Source organism: Schistocerca gregaria, chromosome 8, assembly GCF_023897955.1.
Source record: "Schistocerca gregaria isolate iqSchGreg1 chromosome 8, iqSchGreg1.2, whole genome shotgun sequence".
NCBI lineage: Eukaryota > Metazoa > Arthropoda > Insecta > Orthoptera > Acrididae > Schistocerca > Schistocerca gregaria.
In genome coordinates, this window is record NC_064927.1 from 365,369,448 (window position 1) to 365,390,183 (window position 20,736).

Genomic DNA, 20,736 nt, shown 5'->3' on the forward strand with positions numbered 1-20,736 from the left:
TCTAATTGTTAATTTCCAGGTATCATGTAGTGGCCTTTCATCCATTCCATCACAATGTTGCGATATTTCCTCAGCACCCGAAACATAACATCGATAATTGTTGCAGCTATGGGATTGGTACAACTATTCGATGATTTCTAATCAGTTGTAGGCCGTATATACTACCAGAGATCATGACTATTATGTCTGCTGTGGTCTGCTGTGCCAAAATGACAGTCAGCTCGGTGTCATAATAGTGGAGTGTGGATCTTGCTTGTACAGGTCTTGTCGTTTGCTTCGGGGTACCCAATAGGCACTACTAGCGCCGCCACTTGAGTTGGATTAATCTGTGTACGGCATACACACTTCGTGATAGTAGACAGAAATTCCATCACTGCTGTCTTACGTCCTGGTTTGGAAACTTTAAGCGAGGGATTAGCTGAGCGGTCTAAGGCGCTGCAGTCATGGACTGTGCGGCTGGTCCCGGCGGAGGTTCGAGTCCTCCCTCGGGCATGGGTGTGTGTGTTTGTCCTTACGATAATTTAGATTAAGTAGTGTGTAAGCTTAGAGACTGATGACCTTAGCCGTTAAGTCACATAACATTTCACACACATTAGAACTTTTTTTAAAAAAACTTTAAACTGGTCCTGACGTCAATCTGCAGAATCGACGTGCTGTATGGTACGTTGTAGAGCGATGGAAGAGGAGTCTTCCACATCTTGTTCCTTAATGCCTGCATCTCCATATAATTAGCCACTACGGGTGGAAGTTACTTATTTAGCAAATATCTTCCGACGTACAGTAGGATGCAAATTCCCTGTTTATTTACGTCAAGAGGCCCATATTCGTCGAAATGAAGCAGGGCCGTAAAGTTGAGGAACTTCGAGCTGGAAGGAAATCGGAGTTTATATAAGCTACTGCTGGTAAACAAGGAAGTGAAATGACGTGGTTTACTGGTTTCTGCGAAAGGCGTCCTGAGTGAACGAAATCGTGAGAGGTAAATTGACACCTTCCGCAGCTGCGTAAGATCAGAAAATTTGCCGATCAACTTTGTAAGAACATAAAAGAATCCGTGCGTTTAAAACTCATAGTAAACGACGAATGATTACGGTCAGTGTCCTGTAATGTGCGAATTTAATTATGTACCCAAGTCCAGACAACATAGCGGCTAGCACCGTGTATCTTCGAAGCCATTTAACAAGTATTTCATAGTTAATCTATGCATCAAAACTGTTTAAGTCGGCAGCGATACGACAATAAAACACTCAATGTACAGCGTGGTCAGAAACAGACTGAAAAGCTTGTACGGGTGTTGCACGGTAGGTTGTGTTGAGAAATAATTATTAAGAAAACAATCGATATGTCGCTCCGTTCCCGAGTTAATTAGCATTGAAGTTAACCAGTCAGGCCGTTGTGCGCGCAAATTCAGGCGGCCCGCCGGAGACAGTGTCACCAAGGATGTCCTTCCTTTGGTTTCCTAAAACCGGACAAGGGAACGATACAAAATTGGGACTGTATGGAGGATGTGTAAGCTCTTCCCAGCGAAACTTCAGCAGCTTAGTCAAAACCTTGGCAATTGCCAAGATTGTTTCGACATTCGTGGCCATCGTTTTCATCGGACGAAGAGGTGACCGCCTGCGTACAATCATGGTTCTGTAAGCAACCGCAAACATGAAGGTACTGACCGTCTGTCTCACAGTAGGATAAGTGTATTAACAGTTATGTCGACTACTTCTGAATATAAAGTGCTTACTTGCTTCTTTTCCATCTGCCTCGTTTTCATTTCACTGCCTCTGATGGTGTTGTTGTTGTTGTGGTCTTCAGTCCTGAGACTGGTTTGATGCAGCTCTCCATGCTACTCTATCCTGTGCAAGCTTCTTCATCTCCCAGTACCTACTGCAACCTACATCCTTCTGAATCTGCTTAGTGTACTCATCTCTCGGTCTTCCTCTACGATTTTTACCCTCCACGCTGCCCTCCAATGCTAAATTTGTGATCCCTTGATGCCTCAAAACATGTCCTACCAACCGATCCCTTCTTCTAGTCAAGTTGTGCCACAAACTTCTCTTCTCCCCAATCCTATTCAATACCTCCTCATTAGTTACGTGATCTATCCACCTTATCTTCAGTATTCTTCTGTAGCACCACATTTCGAAAGCTTCTATTCTCTTCTTGTCCAAACTAGTTATCGTCCATGTTTCACTTCCATACATGGCTACACTCCAAACAAATATTTTCAGAAATGACTTCCTGACACTTAAATCTATATTCGATGTTAACAAATTTCTCTTCTTCAGAAACGCTTTCCTTGCCATTGCCAGTCTACATTTTATATCCTCTCTACTTCGACCATCATCAGTTATTTTACTTCCTAAATAGCAAAACTCCTTTACTACTTTAAGTGTCTCATTTCCTAATCTAATTCCCTCAGCATCACCCGATTTAATTGGACTACATTCCATTATCCTCGTTTTGCTTTTGTTGATGTTCATCTTATATCCTCCTTTCAAGACACTGTCCATTCCGTTCAACTGCTCTTCCAAGTCCTTTGCCGTCTCCGACAGAATTACGATGTCATCGGCGAACCTCAAAGTTTTTACTTCGTCTCCATGAATTTTAATACCTACTCCAAATTTTTCTTTTGTTTCCTTTACTGCTTGCTCAATATACAGATTGAATAACATCGGGGAGAGGCTACAACCCTGTCTCACTCCTTTCCCAACCACTACTTCCCTTTCATGCCCCTCGACTCTTATGACTGCCATCTGGTTTCTGTACAAATTGTAAATAGCCTTTCGCTCCCTGTATTTTACCCCCGCCACCTTTAGAATTTGAAAAAGAGTATTCCAGTCAACATTGTCAAAAGCTTTCTCTAAGTCTACAAATGCTAAAAACGTAGGTTTGCCTTTTCTTAATCTTTCTTCTAAGATAAGTCGTAAGGTCAGTATTGCCTCACGTGTTCCAACATTTCGACGGAATCCAAACTGATCATCCCCGAGGTCCGCATCTACCAGTTTTTCCATTCGTCTGTAAAGAATTCGCATTAGTATTTTGCAGCTGTGACTTATTAAACTGATAGTTCGGTAATTTTCACATCTGTCAGCACCTGCTTTCTTTGGGATTGGAATTATTATATTCTTCTTGAAGTCTGAGGGTATTTCGCCTGTCTCATACATCTTGCTCACCAGCTGGTACAGTTTTGTCATGACTAGCTCTCCCAAGGCCGTCAGTAGTTCTAATGGAATGTTGTCTACTCCGGGGGCCTTGTTTCGACTCAGGTCTTTCAGTGCTCTGTCAAACTCTTCACGCAGTATCGTATCACCCATTTCGTCTTCATCTACATCCTCTTCCATTTCCATAATATTGTCCTCAAGTACATCACCCTTGTATAAACCTTCTATATATTCCTTCCACCTTTCTGCCTTCCCTTCTTTGCTTAGAACTGGGTTGCCATCTGAGCTCTTGATATTCATACACGTGGTTCTCTTCTCTCCAAAGGTCTCTTTAATTTTCCTGTAGGCAGGATCTATCTTACCCCTAGTGAGATAAGCTTCTACATCCTTACATTTGTCCTCTAGCCATCCCTGTTTAGCCATTTTGCACTTCCTGTCGATCTCATTTTTGAGACGTTTGTATTCCTTTTTGCCTGCTTCATTTACTGCATTTTTATATTTTCTCCTTTCATCAATTAAATTCAATATTTCTTCTGTTACCCAAGGATTTCTAGCAGCCCTCGTCTTTTTACCTACTTTATCCTCTGCTGCCTTCACTACTTCATCCCTCAAAGCTACCCATTCTTCTTCTACTGTATTTCTTTCCCCTATTCCTGTCAATTGTTCCCTTATGCTCTCCCTGAAACTCTGTACAACCTCTGGTTCTTTCAGTTTATCCAGGTCCCATCTCCTTAATTTCCCACATTTTTGCAGTTTCTTCAGTTTTAATCTACAGGTCATAACCAATAGATTGTGGTCAGAGTCCACATCTGCCCCTGGAAATCTCTTACAACTTAAAACCTGGTTCCTAAATCTCTGTCTTACCATTATATAATCTATCTGATACCTTTTAGTATCTCCAGGGTTCTTCCACGTATACAACCTTCTTTCATGATTCTTAAACCAAGTGTTACCTATGACTAAGTTGTGCTCTGTACAAAATTCTACTAGGCGGCTTCCTCTTTCATTTCTTAGCCCCAATCCATATTCACCTACTATGTTTCCTTCTCTCCCTTTTCCTACACTCGAATTCCAGTCACCCATTACTATTAAATTTTCGTCTCCCTTCACTATCTGAATAATTTCTTTTATTTCATCGTACATTTCTTCAATTTCTTCGTCATCTGCACAGCTAGTTGGCATATAAACTTGTACTACTGTAGTAGGTGTGGGCTTCGTATCTATCTTGGCCACAATAATGCGTTCACTATGCTGTTTGTAGTAGCTTACCCGCATTCCTATTTTCCTATTCATTATTAAACCTACTCCTGCATTACCCCTATTTGATTTTGTGTTTATAACCCTGTAATCACCTGACCAGAAGTCTTGTTCCTCCTGCCACCGAACTTCACTAATTCCCACTATATCTAACTTTAACCTATCCATTTCCCTTTTTAAATTTTCTAACCTACCTGCCCGATTAAGGGATCTGACATTCCACGCTCCGACCCGTAGAACGCCAGTTTTCTTTCTCCTGATAACGACATCCTCCTGAGTAGTCCCCACCCGGAGATCCGAATGGGGGACTATTTTACCTCCGGAATATTTTACCCAAGAGGATGCCATCATCATTTAATCATACAGTAAAGCTGCATGTCCTCGGGAAAAATTACGGCTGTAGTTTCCCCTTGCTTTCAGCCGTTCGCAGTACCAGCACAGCAACGCCGTTTTGGTTAATGTTGCAAGGCCAGATCAGTCAATCATCCAGACTGTTGCCCCTGCAACTACTGAAAAGGCTGCTGCCCCTCTTCAGGAACCACACGTTTGTCTGGCCTCTCTACAGATGCCCCTCCGTTGTGGTTGCACCTACGGTACGGCCATCTGTATCGCTGAGGCACGCAAGCCTCCCCACCAACGGCAAGGTCCATGGTTCATGGGGGGGGGGGGGCTCTGATGGTATGGATCCATAAATATTTGCAATATTGTAGCACAGGTCGTACGATGATTTTGCAAACCATCTCCTTTTTAGGCCCATTGAATTTCTTTCGTATCCTACCAATGAACAGAAGTCTTTCATCTGTTTTACCTGTGGTTGAGCCTATTTGATATTTCCGTTTCATATGCTTACAAATTGTTACACTCGGGTATGTGTATGTGTTGATTGAGTCCAGATATGATTCAGTGATATTGTACTCAAAGCATACAACATTTTCTTCGTTTATTGAAATGTACCATTTTACATATCTGAACACTTAAAGCAAGTTTCCAGCATTTTCACAACTTAGTAACCTTGTGGCGATCTAACGGAATGTTGTGTCTGTGCAGGCTTTTTCACATAGTACTTGATTGTAGACAACTAAATCATCTGCAAAGTGTCTGAAATTGCTATATGAGTAATATTACCTGCCACGTTACTAACATACGACAAGAACAGCAAGGGTTCCAACACGCTTCTCTGCGGCAAGCCTGATGTTACTTCCGTTCATGTCGAAAATTCACCATCCAAGATATCGTGCTACGTCCTCCCTACAAGAAATCCTCAGTCCAGTCACAAAATTTGCCTCATACCTAACAGGAACGCACTTAGATTAATGAGCATTGTTGCGGTACTCAGTCAAACTCTCTTCTAAAGTCATAAAATACTACAGTTACCTGACTGCCTTGATCCGCAGCTTTCCGGGTATTATTGACAAAAGCGTTAGTTGGGTTTCGCCGACCAGTGTTTTCAGAGTCAGTACTGGTTGCTATGTGTTTCTTATTAATTGTGAATACAGCGATGTGTCTGCTGCAGTTTAAATAGTGGATTTAATTTTTGGGTGAATTTTGTGTATGTGTTACTGTGTAATGCAGTACTATCATCAGTTGGTTTCCACGCTACTCTCGCAGCGATGCTACGTCGTCTACGGGTGACCCCTTCAAGGCAAGCCGACCGCCGAGCAGAAACGCGTTGTGGGGTGCCTCTGCCTCCTGTAACGTCATAGCTAAAGGCCGGAGACGCAGTCTTAAGTCGTCGACACACGGGACGAACTGGTTAACGTTGACGTGGCATTCTATGAGTTTTGTGATGTCAGCTCCCGCTGTTTCACTTTTAAGGGCCATTTCGTCACGTGAAACACAAAGTAAGTTCTGCGATATGTCGGCAACGTGAAACAGGAAGCACGAACGCTCCCTACTGTAAGTGTCGTGATCAGTGGAAATCCACATTCGACGCGTTTTATGTTACACATTCCACCCTATGAATCTATCCTGTTTATAAGCACCAGCATATTTAATAGGCAGAGAACTAATCGTTACTGGTACGTTTTCTTGTAATAAAAAGAGGGGATACTTCATATAAGTGATTAAAGACCTTTTGTAATTAGTTATTTTCACATTATAAATCGCGTGTTATAAGTGTAAGCCGTTTAAGGCAACGGCCCATTAAAGACTCACAAGAACGTGTCATTCTTGTTAAAATCTGTTATAAATAAATGTTAATTAATAACATTTCGGCGACTGAAGTCTTTAGAACTCTGTGACATATGTTATGTATGATACATATTCCCTAGCACAGGAGTTTCCTTGATTGAGGAGGTACATTTACGGAACCTGTCGTACTTACGGTAGTAGACCCTCCGAATCCTGCTGTATACAGTTTTTTCATCTTTCGTCTTCTAAATGGTTGTGGGGCTTCCCTAAGAAACTAATAGAAATAATTTCTGTAATATTTTATGTTATTTAATTATATGGTAAGTGCATCCTCGGTCAGGAGTGAATTTGTTAGATTTTGTGGTCTTTTATAAGCTCATGTCCTTAAAGAGTGGACATGTATCTTTCATTTCTATCTTATTTCACGTTTACTGATACTGAAGTTTTTGTTTATGAGTACTACAGACAGAACAACATGATTAGCATGTGGTCAAGGGATGAAATATGCGCTTTAAAAGAGAAAACGTGGCAGTTCTACGCGCTTCCATTTTCGTGAACAAACTATATGGTTTGAGGCCTCAGTAAAGCCATAATTAAGTTTTCGAAGGCAGCCACAAGTCGAATTAACTACGAAGACTTTTTAATCACCTTTTTGGAGTTTTCCCTCTTTTTGTTTCAATAATGCCTGCTCTTAGAAAAAGCTACAACTACCACTGTAGATTGCTGAGAGAGCAAGATCATGTTAATCAACTCGTCCTGTTTACCAATGGGGCGTCTGCATGAACAGCAATGTTAGTTGCCTTGTCCCGTGTGCCGACGGCTTTAGGAGTAATAACGCGAGATGTCACGTTGCAGGCAGCAGCTCCTTGTTATTTCCTCAGCTGAACACCGCTGACAACCGAAGGAACTGCATTGTAAGCACCACCCTTGGAGCTAGAGGGAAGATATTCCTAACACGGAAACTTCCCAGCTTAAGAGATTACCACGCCCAACATCACAACGAAATGACTGTTTGTGAAGTTTCGGAAAACGTTTACGAAAGCAAGCCTTCCAGGGACGTACTGTTTAGTATTAAATACATTCGCAGTTCCGAATTTGCACAACCATCAGCTGTATAATGGAATGATAACAATGAAAATCTGTGCCGGCAAGAGCTCGAACCGGGATTTCCCGTTTATCGAGAGCGGTCGCCTTACCATTTGGTTATCCAAGCACGACCCACGGCTTGACTCAAACTTCCTTATGTCCTCAACATTGTGTCTACAACCTGTAGCCGTACATCCATTATGTATATTCCTGTACATGCGAGATATTTCACTTGAAAGTCGCTTGCACGGTGTCGGCCGATAAACAAGAAATTGCAGTGCCTGTGTTATTCCGAATTACGATGCAAGGTTCCTTCAGACATGCATGCACGTCCGAGGGGACAGGCTCTGCGGCGACTACAGCCGTTATGAAATATATTACACTCATGCTCATAAATTAAGGATAATTGCAGAATGTGGTGCCACACAACGTGGCACTACAAAAAACTGGCCTAATAGCATAGGCACATAGGGAACACACACTACACAGATCTGTAAGTCCACAGTATTGGTGATAAGTTGAGAAATCCGTCCAGAAACACATGCGCTACAAAACGCCACTGTTTACTGCACATGTATCCCGACACCAATATGGGACATGATCACCATGCACAGGTACACAGGCCGCACAAGGGGTTGACATACTCTGGATCACGTGGTCGAGCAGGTGATGGGGTATAGCCTCCCATTCTTGAATCAGTACCTGTCGGAGCTCCTGAAGTGTTCTAGGGGTTTGAAGACGTTCAGTGATACGTCGACCGAGAGCATCCCAGACGTGCTCGATGGGGTTTAGGTCTGGGGAACAGGCAGGCCACTCCATTCGCCTGATATCTTCTGTTTCAAGGTACTCCTCCACGATGGTAGCTCGGTGGGGCCGTGCGTTATCATCCATCAGGAGGAAGGTAGGACCCACTGCACCCCTGGAATGGCCATCATACTGGTGAAAAATGACTTCCCGATACATCTAACCTGTTACAGTTCCTCTGTCAAAGGCATGCAGGAGTGTACGTGCACCAATCATAATCCCACCCCACACCATCAAACCACGCCCTCGATACAGGTCCCTTTCAACGACATTAAGCGGTTGGTATCTGGTTCCAGGTTCACGCCAGATGAAAAATCGGCGAGAATCACTGTTCAGACGATACATAGACTCGTCCATGAACATAACCTGGTACCACTGTTCCAATGGCCATGTACTGTGTTCTTGACACCAGGCTTTACGGGCTCACCTGCGACCAGGGGTCAGTGGAATGCACCTTGCAGGTCTCCAGGCGAATAAACCATATCCGTTCAGTCGTCTGTAGACTGTGTGTCTGGAGACAACTGTTCCAGTGGTTGCGGTAAGGAATCGAGCAAGGCTACCTGCAGTACTCCGTGGCCGTCTGCGAGCACTGATGGTGAGATATCGGCATTCTCGTGGTGTTGTACACTGTGGGCGTCCCGCACTGTAGCGCCTGGACACGTTTCCTGTCTGCTGGACTCATTGCCATAATTTTGAGATCACACTTTGCGGCACACGGAGGACCCGTGCTACGAAATGCTGTGTTTGGTCAGCCTCGAGTCGCCCTAGTATTCTACCCCTCATATCGTCATCAATATGTGTTGTTTGAGCCATTTTCAACACAGTCATCATTAGCACGCCTGAAAACGTCTGCACACTTACTCGCTGCACCGTAGCCTGACATGCACGAAAACACCTCTGCGTATGTGGACTGCTGCCAGCGCCACCGTGCGGCGACAGCAGGTCAGATGCACCGCATGGTCATACCCAGAGGTGACTGAAACCCGCAAACCGCCCACCAGAGCGTTGTTTCACCATGTATCAGCATTATCCTTATTTTATGAGCATGAGTGTCAACAACGAAAATCTGTGCAGGACCGGGCATGCATGTCCGAAGGAACTTGGCATCGTAATTCCGAATAACACAGGCACTGCAATATCGTGTCTATCGGCCGACAACGGGGAAAGCGACTTTAAAGTAAAATGTCTCGCATGTACGGGAATATACATAGTGTATGTACGAGTACAGGTTGCAGACACATAGTTGACGATATAAGGAAGTTTGAGTGTGGCCGTGGGTCGTGCTCGGGTAGCCAAATCGTAAGGCGATCGCTCGCAATAAACCGGAAATCCGGGTTCGAGCTCCGGCAGGCACAGATTTTCAATCTCGTAATTCCACTATGCAGCTGATAGTTCTCAATACTCGCAATTGCAAATACATTTCAGCTCTTTCATAACGGCTGTAATCGCCTCAGTGCCTGTTACTTCGGGCATTCATGTTCGAAGGAACTTCGCATTGTAATTCGGAATAACACAGACACTGAAATATCATACATACTGTTGAGGTCAGGAAAGTGAACGAGGCGCTATGGCCTGACAGCATTCCATTTAAATTTTACACTGAATACGATGCGGAATTAACCCCTTCTCTAGCTCATTCTTATCTAGAATCTCGAATGGTCACGCATGACGAAAGGGTTTAGGTGGTTCCTAGGTACGAAAAAAGCAAATGAGAGGATATTCTGAATTATAGACCAATACTGCTGTCGTCCGTCCGCATAAAGACCCAAAAGCGTATTTTAAGGTCAAATATTCTGAGCTTCCTGGAGGTAACGATGTAATATGAAACGTAACCTGTTTTGTTCATACTCAATAACTTGGAAACGGTTTATGTGAAAAGGTAGACTCCGTCTTACCCGATTTCCGAAAGGCGTTCGGCACTCCATTTGCCTCAGTACTGGAAATCGCTAATTCACGTCTGTGCCGTGTCACTCGACTCGGAGGTGAATCAGTTCGAATGCTGGTATCGGAAAATTTTCACTACTAGCATTTTTCCGGCAAGGGGAGGAGAGATGGTGACGTAACGTTCCTGATCACCAGTCTTTTCGACGATGTTTTGATTGAAATTTCAAACTTGTTCGCTGTGTCTCATGAAGTGAGACCATGTGACACTGTTGAAGGTGACCTGTCGGCGACCCCCTTGTTGCTGTTCGGGAGGAGTGGGTTATTTGCCTGCACCGGTTTCCCCCTCTCCCTTCCCTTCACCCATAACACAAAAGCAACACTACGCTACATAAACACTGATCAAAGTCATCCACACGACACAGATACACCCTTGACGTCTCATAACAGGTCGGAGGAAGGTAACGACAAAACACTTCCACTAGGGCCTTGTCTAGAACGTGGCATGCTTTTTTTTTGTTGTTGCTTCTCCAACAGTGTTCTGACTTGTTTTGTGTGCCACTAGGTGTCAGTTTCGTCAATTATTAATTTATTTGGTATAAATCTCTCCATTGGTCTCGATAGTACTGGCTTGGCTCAAATGGCTCTGAGCACTATGTAACTGAACATCTGTGGTCATCAGTCCCCTAGAACCTAGAACTACTTAAATCTAACTAACCTAAGGACATCACATACATCCATACTCGAGGCAGGATTCGAACCTGCGACCGTAGCGGTCACGCGGTTCCAGACTGAAGCGCCTAGAACCGCACGGCCACACCGGCCGGCCTCGATAGTATTCCTCTGCATTTAAACATCTGGTCTACATTTTTATATCTAGTTTGGAAGAAATTGATGCTATGTCTTAGGAAGGCAAGAGTAGATTTTTATCTGCTTTTTAAATAGATAGATATTGCTTTTATTTTTGATACGTTTGGGTGACAGTCTGGGTAAAAAGTTCTAGTGGTCACTAATCCCTGTATCCCACACGATGATCGCTAGTTACTCGAGATTATTTGTTACAGAGAGGTTGAGTATGTTTTACAATTCGAGCGGGCTCCTCAACTAATAGATCAAATTAATTTTCGGAGAAATAGTACGATTAGTACGGTTTCGGACTATACGTGACGCCTACTACCGACTTTAAATATGTATTTTTGATAACATACCGAGGGTAGATCGAAGTCACCACCATACCATAATTGTAAGAGCGGGGTACCTGTTTGAAAGGAGACTCAAGTCTTCTTTGAACTGCTCTTCGGCTGCATCGTCTGAGTCGGAAGGTCGGTAATTATTAGTTTATTTCTATTGACAAGTATAACCGCCAACCATATTAACACTCAAGAACTATCTACTTAAATTTCTCTACGAGATAGACTACTTATAACAGCAACAAACACTCCACCACCAACTGTATTTAATCTATCCCTTCTGAACATCGTCAAGATATTTGTAAAAATTTCGGCTAAACTTATCTTTGGCTGTAGCCGGTTTTCATTCCTTTAACGATTTGTGCTTCAGTGCTTTCTGTTAGCGCCTGGAGCTCTGCTTCTTTCCGACATAGCTTTGACAGTTTAATACTATACCATATAATACTTATGGTTCCTAGTTCAATCCTTGTTCTTTTATGTACGTGATTGGTTAGACGCATATTTGAGTAACATAACAGAGCAATTGTACGTTATATTGGACGGTGAAAATGGCTCTCAGCACTATGGGACTTAACATGTGAGGTCATCAGTCCCCTAGACTTAAAACTACTTAAACCAAAGGACGTCACACACATCCATGCCCGAGGCAGGATTCGAAACTGCGACCGCAGCAGCAGCGCGGTTCCGGACTGAAGCACCTAGAACCGCTCTGCAACAGCGGCCAGCTATACTGGACGTTGAATGCTCGATAGAAACAAAAGTGACAATGAGTGTGCCATAAGCAAGCTTAATACCACTATTAATGACCTCAGTATACATGAACGATTTATCAAACGGGAGCAGTGGTTCCTTCAGATTTTCGCTGACGTCGCTGTTGTGTACAAGAAAATATCATCCTTAATCGATCGTAAGGAATTGCAGAAAGACTTGGACAACTTTGCCAGTTGGCGTAATGAATGGCACACCTCTTTAAATGCAAATAAGCTGATCGTATCCCATTACGATACTGGTGATAAACATCTTGCCCACGTTACATCGTAATCGTATTTAGGGGTAATGCTACAAAGCGCAATGAAAATTACTTTTAGGAAATGATGAAAGAGAAACATCAACGTCAGCCCCCAAACGAAAACTTGTGCCAAACCGGGACTCGAACCTGGATTTTCCGCTTTACGTGAGCAGTCGCTTTAACTGCTTTGGCTACCCGTGCACGCTTCCCGTCCAATCCATATTCCCAACTTGTCGCACACTAATTCCGTGGCGCCCTCCTATCAGATGATGCCAAAGCTGGAGCATTAAGCATCACTTTGACCAGTTTTATTGCTTTGTTGAAGGACCTTTTTTTTTTGCTTTGCAGTTCCGGCCACTTCTAATGTATTTTTTCATCATATTTTTGCAGAAAACTCGAATAGTATTCTCAGTTTTATTCTGTTATCCGTAACGGTTTCAGAATACCGCGGCTGTTTTGGTAAATATCACTGAAGGGAAAAAACTGCAACCAGGCCAACCATTTCATGAATGCTTTATTTCGCCGCAATAGTTTCGGAGCTGAGACAATAGTCAAGCGGCAGCAAGGATTTCTTGTACAAATTTCGTAATATACTGGTCCTGCTATATTACAGAACATTCATGCTTTTATTGTTCAAAAACTGTTGTAAAAAAGCACATCAAGAATGTTATCTTAAGGCAAAATGAAGCATTCGTCAAAAAGTGTGACTGGGTGCAGTTCTTTTTCCCTTCAGTGTTATTCTCAATTTTGCCAACAGGAAGACAATCAATTTGAAGAACCCTCGTGCACTAAATTAAAATTAAATCAATTTCGAGAACCGTTTCGCAATGAAATAAACCTTGCCTCTTTTTTGTATGGTAATGATACTAAAGTAACAAACGACGCACAAAATCGGTTGCTTTTAAGACAATGCAAAACCGTACAAGTACATTCTACTTTGCATTTGACTTCACAGAGAGTTTTGGCACTGATACTTACACGTAAAAATTGTTGTAATTTAGCGACAGTGTTTCATACGGCGTCTGGCCCAATTTGAGAGCTCCCCACGACGTGAAGGAAAGCATTCTGACGGGAATAAACTTTATAACAGACCTTACCAGGGATTACTACTTAACTAATAAACGCAAGTTTTACTGGAAGAGATGACAGAACCATTCGGAATTCCCGTTACACGTGCAAAAGGAAATTTATTATTACCAATCGGTTGACTGACTAAAAGACCTAAATGATCAACACTTTCTTGGAGAGGCTCAGCAACTCGGTAAATTAGGTAGTCTGTTTATAACCACTTAGAGAATAAGAGGTGGTTTCTTGACGACCGGTATTTGCAAAAGGCAGTGATTATTTTCTTCATTTTTTGTATTCTTGAAACTATGATCCACGGGGACTAGATGAATTACATTTCATGTGCGGAGATCTATAGTGAAACCATAACAATTTACTCTATTGTGGGTGCAGAGTTATATCGTCGAAAGTGTGATTTAGCCCGGTATGGATTTATTACTCGGAATTACCCTTGTGCTAGACTGTGAAAGTAACAGGTAGTTCGAGCAGGTGTCGGTCGAAGTAACATCGTCAGGACGTTGAAGACTGACAAATCTTCGATAACTGTAGCTTATCTGAATAACGTCTTTATCAACCACCTAAACAGCTGCAGCGAGGACATCATGAAGACGATGATGTTTGGTTTTGGTTTGTGGGGCGCTCAACTGCACGGCTATCAGCGCCCGCACAAATTCCCAACCTTTGCTCAGTCCAAACTCGCCACATTCATGAATGATGATGAAATGATGAGGACAACACGAACACCCAGTCATCTCGAGGCAGGTGAAAATACCTGACCCCGCCGGGAATCGAACCGGGGACCCCGTGCTCGGGAAGCGTGAACGCGACCGCGAGACCACGATCTGCGGACCAGCGAGGACATGTTCGGTATTTTCGAGACTAGTACGCCCAGAAGATCATCTTCAATCATTCGACGGAAGATATCGATACAGCTCACGCTTACTAGAAGGCACGCGGTAACGATAAATTTTGTCAAGTGTCGGTGACCTCGACGGTAAAAAGAGTATTTCATGAAATATATTCGCAGAAGTGAATACGAAAGGCCTTCAGCTGCATGGTGGAATGATGACAGTTAAAATCTGTGCCGGAACGGGACTCGAAACCGGAATTCCCGCTTTATGCGAGCAGTCGTCTTAACCATTTTGTTTTAATCTTTTTTCTTTTCTGTCGCCTTGCCATTTTATATTGACCTAACAGTAGTGTACATAAGAGAATTACAATACAAAATGAAATCTGTGTGACAGCAAACAATATAAATCATAATACAATAAAACTGGGCCTACTGTTCTGGTAGTACAATATAAGAATGGGAAGCACTCGAGATAATCAGAAAATAGGCGCTGTCTGGTCCCAACTCTCAACAGTGGGGACTCGGGCATGTCTTCTCGGAATACAGCATTGTTCAATTATCAATGTCGAGATTCAAAGCAATGTTCACCAGAATCAACTTCTCTTGCCCGGTACCACCCACATGCGGGGGGGGGGGGGGGGGGGGCAATCCTTGTATACATTGCTTAAGTAATTAGCAAAGGTCTGGTTAATCGCATGACTCCTTGATTTGAGGAAGTAAGTCTTAACTGGATGTAGGAGCATTCTGGGCTCGATCGTGTGGAGAGGCACTCGAAAACAGAGGGCAGGCATCTCCTGAATTAGAAGATACAGATCGGCGGAAAGTCCACATTCCAAGCGATGTTCAACTGTGGCTCTCGCACGACACTACCTGCACACTGGGGAGTCTACTAGTGCAATGTTGTGCAGTCTCTGTTTCGTTGGAAACTTACGTTGACAAAGACCCTGCGGTGCGGATCTCCGTCGTAAAATATCTTTGCTGGATCGCTCACCACACTGCAGACCACGCCTCTCATAAGTGGCGTCTTTCAACCACATTCCTAGTATGATTCGTCAGCAGCTCACCGTACATATCATGGACCGTAGGGAAATTCTTGTACACGTAGCTACACTCCTGGAAATGGAAAAAAGAACACATTGACACCGGTGTGTCAGACCCACCATACTTGCTCCGGACACTGCGAGAGGGCTGTACAAGCAATGATCACACGCACGGCACAGCGGACACACCAGGAACCGCGGTGTTGGCCGTCGAATGGCGCTAGCTGCGCAGCATTTGTGCACCGCCGCCGTCAGTGTCAGCCAGTTTGCCGTGGCATACGGAGCTCCATCGCAGTCTTTAACACTGGTAGCATGCCGCGACAGCGTGGACGTGAACCGTATGTGCAGTTGATGGACTTTGAGCGAGGGCGTATAGTGGGCATGCGGGAGACCGGGTGGACGTACCGCCGAATTGCTCAACACGTGGGGCGTGAGGTCTCCACAGTACATGGATGTTGTCGCCAGTGGTCGGCGGAATGTGCACGTGCCCGTCGACCTGGGACCGGACCGCAGCGACGCACGGATGCACGCCAAGACCGTAGGATCCTACGCAGTGCCGTAGGGGACCGCACCGCCACTTCCCAGCAAATTAGGGACACTGTTGCTTCTGGGGTATCGGCGAGGACCATTCGCAACCGTCTCCATGAAGCTGGGCTACGGTCCCGCACACCGTTAGGCCGTCTTCCGCTCACGCCCCAACATCGTGCAGCCCGCCTCCAGTGGTGTCGCGACAGGCGTGAATGGAGGGACGAATGGAGACGTGTCGTCTTCAGCGATGAGAGTCGCTTCTGCCTTGGTGCCAATGATGGTCGTCTGCGTGTTTGGCGCCGTGCAGGTGAGCGCCACAATCAGGACTGCATACGACCGAGGCACACAGGGCCAACACCCGGCATCATGGTGTGGGGAGCGATCTCCTACACTGGCCGTACACCTCTGGTGATCGTCGAAGGGACACTGAATAGTGCACGGTACATCCAAACCGTCATCGAACCCATCGTTCTACCATTCCTCGACCGGCAAGGGAACTTGCTGTTCCAACAGTACAATGCACGTCCGCATGTATCCCGTGCCACCCAACGTGCTCTAGAAGGTGTAAGTCAACTACCCTGGCCAACAAGATCTCCGGATCTGTCCCCCATTGAGCATGTTTGGGACTGGATGAAGCGTCGTCTCACGCGGTCTGCACGTCCAGCACGAATGCTGGTACAACTGAGGCGCCAGGTGGAAATGGCATGGCAAGCCGTTCCACAGGACTACATCCAGCATCTCTACGATCGCCTCCATGGGAGAATAGCAGCCTGCATTGCTGCGAAAGGTGGATATACACTGTACTAGTGCCGACATTGTTCATGCTCTGTTGCCTGTGTCTATGTGCCTGTGGTTCTGTCAGTGTTATCATGTGATGTATCTGACCCCAGGAAAGTGTCAATAAAGTTTCCCCTTCCTGGGACAATGAATTCACGGTGTTCTTATTTCAATTTCCAGGGTGTATAATCGATGAAGAACGCTTTGATGCAGGAAAGCGCAGGCGCGATGTGAGCGAGTGCAGGTAGGACGGAAGGGCTAGTTCATCGATGAGGAGACCAGTGAAACTATGTCGACGATGGGTCCACATTTTCATCATAGTGTTGTTGTAAAGGACCGTCGGACGTGCTCTAACTTTGATAAGTCCCAGTCCTCCAGGGGGGAGAGTGAGGGCATTTTGTGGTATCTTGAAGAGACGTCCATCACCAACAAAGTAATCAAAGGCCGCATGGATCCGCTGTGCCATCATTGGAGTCACTGGTAGGATCTCCTGCTGTTAATGATGATGATATTTTGATTGTGAGGCGCTCAACTGCGTGGTTATCAGCACCGGTACCATGTCCCAAACTGTACGCAGTGCGGCCTCGCCACTTTCCCGAACGATGAGGATAACACAAACATCGAGTCCCCAGGTGGAAAAAATCCACGACCCAGCTGGTAGTCGAACCCGGGATCCCACGATCCAGAAGCAGCAGCGGTAGCCACACGACCACGACCTGCGGAAGTAGGATCAGCGCCAAATGAGGTATCTGGGGCCACACATGAGAGTTAATGAAGGCGATCCTTTGAACCATATCTAAAGTTCACAGGAGGACGCCCATGCAGAGAGCTTGTAAAAGTCGTTTATAGGCCATCGCCGTCTTACGGTGGAGATCTTTCGTACATACGATACACGAACACCGAAGTGTACTGACCGACCACACTGGGACCAAATTGCCTCACGGAGCCCACTGCCGATTTCCATGAAAAAGACTTGACCATGTTGAAGTTGTTGCTTGCCATATTCCCATACAGCTCGTTCCATCCTAACATCTACCGGATCTCCTTCTCATAACAGGCGGAAAAGACAAGATAATCCGCATAAGCACGGCAATGGAATGTGTGCCCAAAAGCTCTTGTTTCAGCTCGCATAGAAGCGACTGTGTCACTACTGCTTAGAGCTCACTGAGGGAGGACAGACCTGATGACGGAATGTCAGACTGGAGTTTGTCCTTTCGCCCTACCATTAATCATCACCCGCGATGAGGCACCGTGGAGACTGAACAGGATCATGCAGGTAAGTGCAACTGGGACGGCCATCCAATCCTTCACAGCAGCCAGAGAAGAATGGCTCACCTTATCAAATGTGTCATCAAAGTCCAGTCAAGAGATCAGGGCACTGCGCAATCCACAGACCAACGCAAGAGCGGTCACATCTCGAAAGTCGTTAAGGGGCGATCCCGGATATTACAGACTCCCCCCTTCCCCCTCTCCCCCTCTCCCCCCCTCCCCAATTGTTGTTCATATGAAATAACTTGGTGCAATACTCGCTAAAGACGCATCGCCAAAATTCTCGTGAAGATCTACAGGGTGAAAAGTATTTGAACCGACAAATTCTGGGAGGTTGTAGGTGACATCAAAACAAATATTTTTCCCTAGTGTCATTTTTTTCTATGAGGATTATGTAAACCGGTGGAGGCCGTATTACCTATTCAGTTGTTAAAGGCCATATTGTTAGAGGGCGTATTACGCTCTTCAGTTGTAGGCAACTGCTGTCCACCAGTGTAGTAGGGCATTGTCTCTGTTTACTAATGGAGCGATACACCTGGAGTGAGTACATAGGAGTGAAAATTTCATTCTACACTGATATGGTTGGTGCGTACTACTTAGCGCACCACAACGGACGAGCTGCACAGCGGATTTATCAACAATAATATTCTAATCGCCCTATCCCGCATCATACGACCTTTGCTCTGTGTACCAACGTCTGCGTGAGACCGGGTCATTTAGCAGATTACCTGGACAGGGACGCCGTCACACGCCAAGAACGCGCAATTTGAGAAAGCTGTCTTGCAGCATGTGGAGGGTAACATGGGGACGAATCAGACGAGTGTAAGAACAGTCCTTCGAGAGCAATTGTAACGTCCATTTCACTTACAGCGTGTCCATAACCTGGAACCAGTTGATTATCCATCCAGAGCACAGTTTTCGCAGTGGTAATTGGAACAGTGTGTAATGCATCCTACACTTCCATCCTCTGTGTTCTTTGCCGATGAAGCAACGTTTGGGCGTGATGGACTCTTCAACATGCACAATTCGCATGTTTGGAGTGAGGATAACCCACATGTCACAGTTACTAGCGCTCGTCAAGTGCTGTTCTTCGTTAATGTGTGACACTGTGTTGTTGGGGACTGTTTAACTGGGCCGTATCTGCTATCTAGGCCATTAAATGGCAGGCACTATTACAATTTTCTCGCCAGAGCATTGTCAGAATTGCTATAAGACGTCCCGCTCCCTACAAGACAACGCATGTGGTTCCAACATGACGGGGCGCCGCACGTTTCAGTCGTCGTGTGAGTCGATTCCTGGACCAACGGTTCCCAGAAACGTGGATTGGCAGAGGTGGTCCTGTACCATGGCCTGCTCGATCCCCAGATATGTCCCCTCTGGACTTTTTCGCGTGGGGAGAGATGCGTAACCTTATTTACGCAACTCCTGTTGCATCGGAAGAGGGTCTGGTTGCCCGGATAGTAGCAGCAGCAGGAACAATTCAGGATACTCCTGGGATTTTTGCCCGTGTCAGACAGAACATGATCCGACCGTGTAACCTTTGGTTACGTGTCAATGGAAGCACTTTTTGAAAATCTACTGTAATTGAAATTAGGTTGTGTTAATACGTTGTCTCCTGGTCATAAAAAATGGAAAAGTATTTGTTGGTTTAATTAATTTGCCGCCACAGAAATCTTCCACTACCGGTTTAAATACTCGTCATAGGAGAAAATGAATGACATTAGGGAAAAATATTTGTTTTTATGTCCCCTACAACCTCTCAGAGTTTGTCGGTTTAAATACATTTCGCCCTGTAGAAATAACAGTTCAGGAGGGTGATTGGGGGGTAATGTTCAGTTCGTGTGCCTCCAGCTGGTTTGGGCACCGAAATAACGAGACCTTCCAAGAAAACTGGCAGAATGAGGAGAGCTACCAATTCTTGGAACATCTCCTTTCACTGCGGGGCCATCAGGTCCTTAGAGGTCCGATAGAATTCAAATGGGAAATGAAAGCTGTTCCTTTGTCCAGGGTATCTGCGACATCATCACTAGTGATCTCCTCCAAAAGGGATACCGACGCCGTATCATCAGTTGTGCCAGAGAGGTTCTGAAGGACTTGTGCAAGGCCGCAATCATCGTGGCAGTCGTGGCAAACTTCCTGATAGTCAGTGATAGTGGTTGATGAACGCACAGGCGATGTCCGCCTGAAATCCAGAGCATGTACCAATTTTTGTCGTTTTCGTCGTTGTTCGGAGATAATGTGGTGAATGGTTCTTCACCGATCCTGCCCTGGTATCTCGTTTGCGCCACGACACCTTCATGCCTATGGCAGGAAAGTGTGAGAATCTTCGCTTTGGCCCTATGAATCTCTGTTTGGCGTTCGAAGGATGGTGGGGGCGCTGTAAGTTCTTGAAGAAGTGCATAATAGAAGTCCATCGTCTGTCAGTGCCAGAGGTGGCTTTCTCTACCATAAGCAACCAGCACACATTGCAAAACTAGTTTGACACATTCGAGCGTCCATTGAAGCAATGATGGATCCGCAGCAACTGACTTCCTCACGAGCCCCACGTACTCGCTATGAGTTGCCTACATTCCTGATCCTGATGGAGTGCCACATTCAGTTTCCATAATCCCCATGCGAAACATCAAAGATGTTTTACGACGGAGATGCTCACCGCCAGGTACTTCTTTGCCAGCGTAAAGTTTCCAACGAGACAGAG